We start from the raw sequence: 6,797 nt of genomic DNA, 5'->3' as shown, positions 1-6,797 counted from the left end.
CCAGGTTGCTTCACGTGACCTCTTTTTTTTTAATGCGCGTGAATGCTGTAAAAACGATCAAAAACGCTAATTATCTGTCTATTTTAACTTCGAGTAAAAAGAAGAGAACAAGCAGGTATTGTCCGAAAATATCTGTTAGTAAATGCACTGTGTTCTTTTATTTAGAAAAATAAAGTCATACAATAATTCGAGAAACACTCCGTATTTCAAAAATATTTTCGTCAGTGCTGGCTTCCTTCTGTCTGGTGGAGTCGCAATGAACTTCCCGTGTCTGAATTTTTTCCCCCACAAAAATGAATTTCTTTAGACCTAATAAAAACCCACCTTTAAAAAAAGCTAAGTAGCAGAGGGATTTCTCGCTGGTAGTCTGTCGAGACATGCGGAGCCTTACATAGCAATTTGAAGACAGGCATTTTTGCACTCCGTTATATTGACCACTGATGTGGCACGTCGCGTGCATTGAAAACGGTGTCATCCGGCGTGACGCCACCAGTCGGGACTGTTTGTCTGGGATCTGCATAAGAGAATGCGTTAGGAATGCGCTTGGAATGCCGTCGCCCGACGCGTCCCGTGCCCGGCAGCTGGCGCCGTCAGGCCCAGCCAAGCTGCCGAGAATGCAACTGTGGCTGTTACATTCGTTGCCACTGCAGCCGGCTTGGCTCTGCAGGGCATACTTTTTTTTATCCAGCAACCGTGGGTGTGGCTTGATTTCATGCCAACTTGCCGGCTGTCTTCAGGACATTCAATGCCGCGGTGTCGTGTGCGACTCAGATGTATGTCTCGCTTTAATGCTGTTCACTAGTGTGAGCATTTCTGTTTCGCTTCCGTTTTATTGACCTCATTTATCTTATTTTGTATACTGTCAGCCTCTTCATCACTCAATATCTCCAGTCCCCCTTAAAGGGAGCCTCACCAGCTCTGGTCATTTTCAGCTAACATGCGCAGCGCATACAATGCGCCCTAGCGATGCTGCCTGCAAAGTATTAGCTAGACCACTACACGCCGCGGGAAGCTGGAGTATCGTCGTCAATCGCACAAGTGAACCTACGTATACTGCAGTGCTGGGACGTAACTCATAGTGACATGTGATCTTGATAATTATTCTAGGCAACATCAGTTATTTGTTTAATCTGTTGCCTCAATACACTGTTTGAAGTTTAGAGAAATAATAATACCCGACGGCCAAAAGAGCAAGTGGTGAGGCACAGTCAGAGCAAGTGAATGATCCCCGAATCCAATTACTTGAGGCGGAAAACCAACAGCTCAGGCGCGAACTTGCAGAGCTAGAGGAGCCTTAATAGCATTAGAAGGCAAATCTCGAACCGCGATGAGGATAAAATTAAAGCTCTAGGCCCGCTTGCTGGAAAATCCAAGCGTAAAGCTCCCAACCCAGAACCGGTTAGCGAGACAGAAGAGGAGGATGAGATAAACAGCAGAGGCAAGCTAGTTGCCATAGAAAAGACCCTAGGACGCATGATGGAAGTGCTCTCCGGGATGGAGACGAGATTAACTCAACTAGAGAGGCCCAAGGTCCAAGCCAAAGGCAGGCTTACGGTATCGACAGTGCAGAATCAGGCAAACCCGAATCCCGAAAGTGGGGCTAAAGGGCTATTTGATCATTCTCAGTAGGCAAAATGGCGAACGCGAATAGCAACAATGTTAAAATCTGGCTGTGGAACTGCTCAAGTTTCCAGAGGCACAAGGACCCATTGGGACAGTTATCATGTCTATTGCGGACAAGCCGCAAGTTATATTGTTACAGGAAACGCTATGTACAGCAGAAATTTTCCTCTCCGGGTACCGCACGGTAGCATACAGGAGAGAAAACGGCAGAGGTATTGCTACCCTAATCAGAAAGAACATCTCGTTCGTTCAGCACGAGGTCCGCGCGTACAAAGCGGGCCTCGAGGCCCAGTTATTAGAGATCGTACCCAACAGAACAATCAATTCTAACATTTTCATTCTCAACGTGTACAGCGCACCATCGGACAGGAAAAGAGACTTCAAAACATTACTAGGCGCCACGTCTAGGGCGCCTAGTCTAGCGCGCCTCGTTGTTGCGGGTGAAATTAACGTACCCAATACGGAATGGGGGTACGGTTACAAAAGTGCAAAACGGACGAATTTGGCCTTCAATGCCGCAGAGCTCGGCTTAATACTCGTCACAGATCCAAGGCTGCCCACCAGATCCGGTAATTCGGTCAGTCGAGATACGACCCCCTATTTCATCTTCCTCTAAGGTATCAAAGGCACGTGGGACAACCTCCAGGAGGGGCTAGGCAGTGACCATTACTTACTTGAAATTCTGTTGCTTGTCAAACCCAGACTACCCGCTAGATATGAGTATGTGGACTGGGACCTTTTTCGGAAAATCAGAAATGATACAGTCCCGCCAGATGAAACGTATGCAGATCTGCTAGAGAATCTGAAGATGGCAGTTAAAGGAGCAACCAAAGAAATCATTATGGATCTTGAAGTTCCTAAAATAGACTCGAGACTTGCTCACCTTCTCGAGGCCAAACACGCCCTGCTCTCACAGCCAGGTGGAAGACCCAAGAGCTTAATCGTAGACTCAGATCGAAAATCGCGCTTCTTAACAAGGAGCAATGGTGAGACGTGTACCGAAACGGACGGGCGTATGTGAAGAGGTAGCAAATGGGGCTTATTGAAAATTCTCCTCAACGATAAACAGTCTAAGGAGACCCTTAGCCTAGCAACGGATAGGCTCATTAAGAAGCAAACCGCAATCGGACTCACCTACAGGGAATTAGCCAACAACTTAGCGCATACTTATCTCCCACTCGCCAAAGACGCGAATCCCCCGGTAGAGCGTGTGAACTACATGGGATTCTCGGCACCTGATCTAGACGAACCTTTCACCGTGTCAGAGATCAGACACGTTCTCTTGAATCTAAATAGCAGATGAGCCCCGGGACCTGATGGAATCACGAACAAACTCTTCAGGGACCTAGACGATAGGGCAATCGAGATAGACACGACCAAAATAAATGAGGTGTGGAAAAGTGGACAGGTTCCGATAGACTGGCGTACCGCAAAATTGGTACTCATACCCAAACCAAGAAAACCCCCACATATAAATAATCTGCGGCCTATTTCCCTTACATCACGCATCGCCAAGGTTGCGGAGTACGCGATACATAACAGGATCACTGAACATATTGAAAATAAGGAGCTCTTTAGACACAACCTGATCGGCTCTAAACAGGCGTTGTCCACACAGGACGCTGTGATTTTGCTTAAGAAAGCAATCTTTAATTAACCCTACTCGTGACGTGAGAGGGATCCTCACACTGGACCTCTCCAAGGCCTTTGACAGGGTCGCGCATAAACACATCCTGACGGGGATTTCGTCTCTCAACCTGGGCCAGCGGTTTCATGATTACACCAGTTCTTTCCTCGCGGATCGCAAGGCACACCTCCGACTAGGCATGGTCACGGGAGGACTCTACGAACTAGGCACATGCGGCACCCCGTAGGGCTCGGTCCTCTCTCCACTCTTATTTAATATAGCCATGCACAAACTCTCCACTCGCCTCGCTGCAATCCCGAACGTGGGTCACGCAATTAATGCGAACGATATCACGATCTGGGCACCGGGTGGATCACTAGCCATGCTCGAACACTCGGTACAAAGCGCGTTAGAGGTTACCGAAGTCTTTGTTTCAAACACGTGGGCATTGAACTCTCCCCCGCTAAATCAGAGCCACTGTTATACCGCCAGTCCAGACAGGAGGTCAGAAACCTTGCGCCTCTGGAAACTCTGCCGATAGAAATTCGAGCTAAAAATGGGCATCCCATACCGAGGATGGACTCGGTAAAGATTCTAGGTGTCAATGGTGCCCAGGGCTGTAACTCGACGGCCCTCAACAGGCTCACTGGACAGACTAGTAATGTCCTAATACATGTAGCCCGCGTCTCAAATCGAAGAGGCGGTCTTAAAGAGGACAATTTACTCAGAGCGTATCAGGCATTCTTCCTGGGTCATATTATCTACATCGCGTCGTACCTTAATTGGGGTAAAGAGGAAAAGGCCAAGCTCGGCTCCCTAATCAGATAGCCTCAAACGTGTGCTCGGCCTTCCGCAGTCCACAAGCACTGAGAAGCTGCTGGAGCTAGGACTCCATTATTCCATCAATGAGCTAATAGAAGCTAACACAATGGCTCAAATAATGAGACTTTCATCCACTAAGCCAGGGATCAAGATTTTAGAAGAAGCGGGAATCCAACCCAGACATGAACCGGCGACCAAAGTTAGCTTGACCCGGGAAACCAGAACTCGCATCATGGTTGACCCCGTCCCGCGAAACATCCACCCAGTGCATAACGAAGGTAGAAGATTCGCGAGAGCCAAGTCCATCCTTAAAAAGGTCAATCAGCAGAAACTAGATGCCCTCTTTGTCGATGCTGCCAGATATGACAGTGGGGATAAGTCGCTGTCTCGGTAGTAGACGCGGGGGGCAACCTGGTCAATGCAGCCTCTATTGATACGAAGTTCGCCCATGTGGCGGAGCAAACGGTGATTGCTCTGGCTTTTCAACGCTCCAAAGTTCTCGCTACCTTCTCGAACTCACCCACTGCGGTTAGATCCTTTTCGTACGCCCTCGTACCTGAACATGCGAACAGTATTGTGATCAAACCACTTCAAAGGACTAGGGAGAGCAGCGAAGGAGGATACCAGATCTCATGGTTCCCAGCCCATCTTGATAGCTCAATTAACCCACTTGGATGTAATCCTAACGAGCAGGCCCACCGGAGAGCGCGCGATTTCAGGTACCGCGCTGTGGCGGGTAGCCAGGCTTGGAACGAGGCCAACAGACACAAAAATACATTATGTACTTTCCACGAAATTGTTTCCCAGTATCGACTGAGCAGGAGGACATTTCCACCCCCTCACCCCAACTTGAACAAACCTCAGGCTCGCACACTCAGACTCCTGCAAACCCGTTCGTATCCCACTCCTCGGTCCTTTAAGAGGATAGATCCTGACGACTCACAGTCGTGCCCCAATTGTGGTCATGATTCGTGCTCTTTTGACCACATGCTCTGGCTGTGCCCAGCCCTTAACGCGTCTCCACCCATCACGAAAGAACAATGGCCGAAATCTCTCAAGAGCAGCAATCTCCACATTCACTCCAGGCTGTCCAGAGGGCCCACGACATTCCGGCGGGACTTTATGTGCACCTGCCGGTCCCATCGTGGGTGGAGCCACCGACTTGATCTTCGTGAGCCTTCGGTTTTGGCTCCCCAAGATCTCAGTCCCTCAGGACTCAAATAACGTGTTTTTCATGTCATGTCACGCAAACCGAATGTCTGTGATTCTTTGTTTTACTTCGTCACCGTATAGCAGAGGGACGTACTTGTGTTTCATCTGTTTGTTACCCGTCATGCAGCCGCGCGCGATGAGAACTAAACTACCTGCGTTGTTCTCCTGGGTTGCAGCGCGCGGCCATGCTCTTCGATCCGCTTGCATCTGCCTCAGTGCTCGTGCAGCACTGACATATTCCGCTTGTCAAGTGTTCTCGTTAACAGCGCGTAAAATCGTGCGCTGCACGAAAGGAGACAAACGCAACAGCGAACCCTTCCCCGCAAACGAGAACGTGAAAAAAGAAAAAAAAGAAGGCGGGGCCATAGGATCGCGTGACGTACGTGTCATGCGATCCTATGGCTCCGGTATGAGAAAACGTAGTAAGGAATTTTGCGTGTGGAGGATAGACAACGGCAAGTGGAGAGAACGTATGTTTGCGGTGACGCTGGCCTCCTGAAATCACGGACTTCACATCTCAGCTATTAAAAAGGCAAGTTGAAAAATTCTTGCGGTAGAAAGCTCCCTAGAGGGCACGCAACAACTTTCAACGTGCAACAAAAACTAGCTATGTGGCCTGGTGAGGGGCCCTTTAAGCTCCTTCCTCTTCTTCAGCTCCTTTCATTTTCCTATCCACATGTTTTCTTCAGGAAAACGCAGGCGTTGTGCCCCACTTGATGATGTTGTTGTTGTTGTTGTTGTTGTTGTTGTTGTTGTTGTTGTTGTTGTTGTTGTTGTTGTTGTTGTTGTTGTTGTTGTTGTTGTTGTTGTTGTTGTTGTTGTTGTTGTTGTTGTTGTTGTTGTTGTTGTTGTCGTCGTCGTCGTCGTCGTCGTCGTCGTCGTCGTCGTCGTCGTCATACAATAGGGCTCATATCTACTGTAGAGGATTGGCCAATTGGGCGAATAAAGCTTAATGAATATAGAACTGGTAAATTTATTGTCATAGATACAAGACAATAAATGACGTAGTCTGAAATGAAATAGTTGCCAGCTAGCGCTTTCTTTCTTTTCTCTGTTGGCGTTCTTATGCACAAAATAATAATAATAATAATAATAATAATAATAATAATAATAATAATAATAATAATAATAATAATATTATTATTATAACGCGTAAGAATACTCCATTGTTATAGAAGAAATACGTAAAAACTACTATTGATACGTCAAAGCATTCACTCAGAGGCAAATGAGCGTGTAATTAATAGGTACAAAGCCTTGTTATTGAAATATTTCAGAGGAAGGGTAAACGGACCTCGGGCGGTGCGTAACTGTAAAAGATGGCTAGGATTATGTCTTCACTGCACATGTCCTAGAGCGAACGTCTCACCTTGCTGGCAAATCGTGACACCAGTTATGTTATTGTTATCAGAAAATAAGACGGCACGGCATGTTCAAGACCACGGTGTTAGAAAGGCAGTTAGGTAGAGTGACGACGCCGCGGGAGCAATAAAAATTCGGGGACGAGTTTTTC

This window comes from Dermacentor variabilis, chromosome 3 (genome assembly GCF_050947875.1).
Source record: "Dermacentor variabilis isolate Ectoservices chromosome 3, ASM5094787v1, whole genome shotgun sequence".
Taxonomy (NCBI): Eukaryota; Metazoa; Arthropoda; class Arachnida; order Ixodida; family Ixodidae; genus Dermacentor; species Dermacentor variabilis.
The sequence above is the reverse complement of the archived record's forward strand: the minus strand, read 5'-3'. Positions refer to the sequence as shown.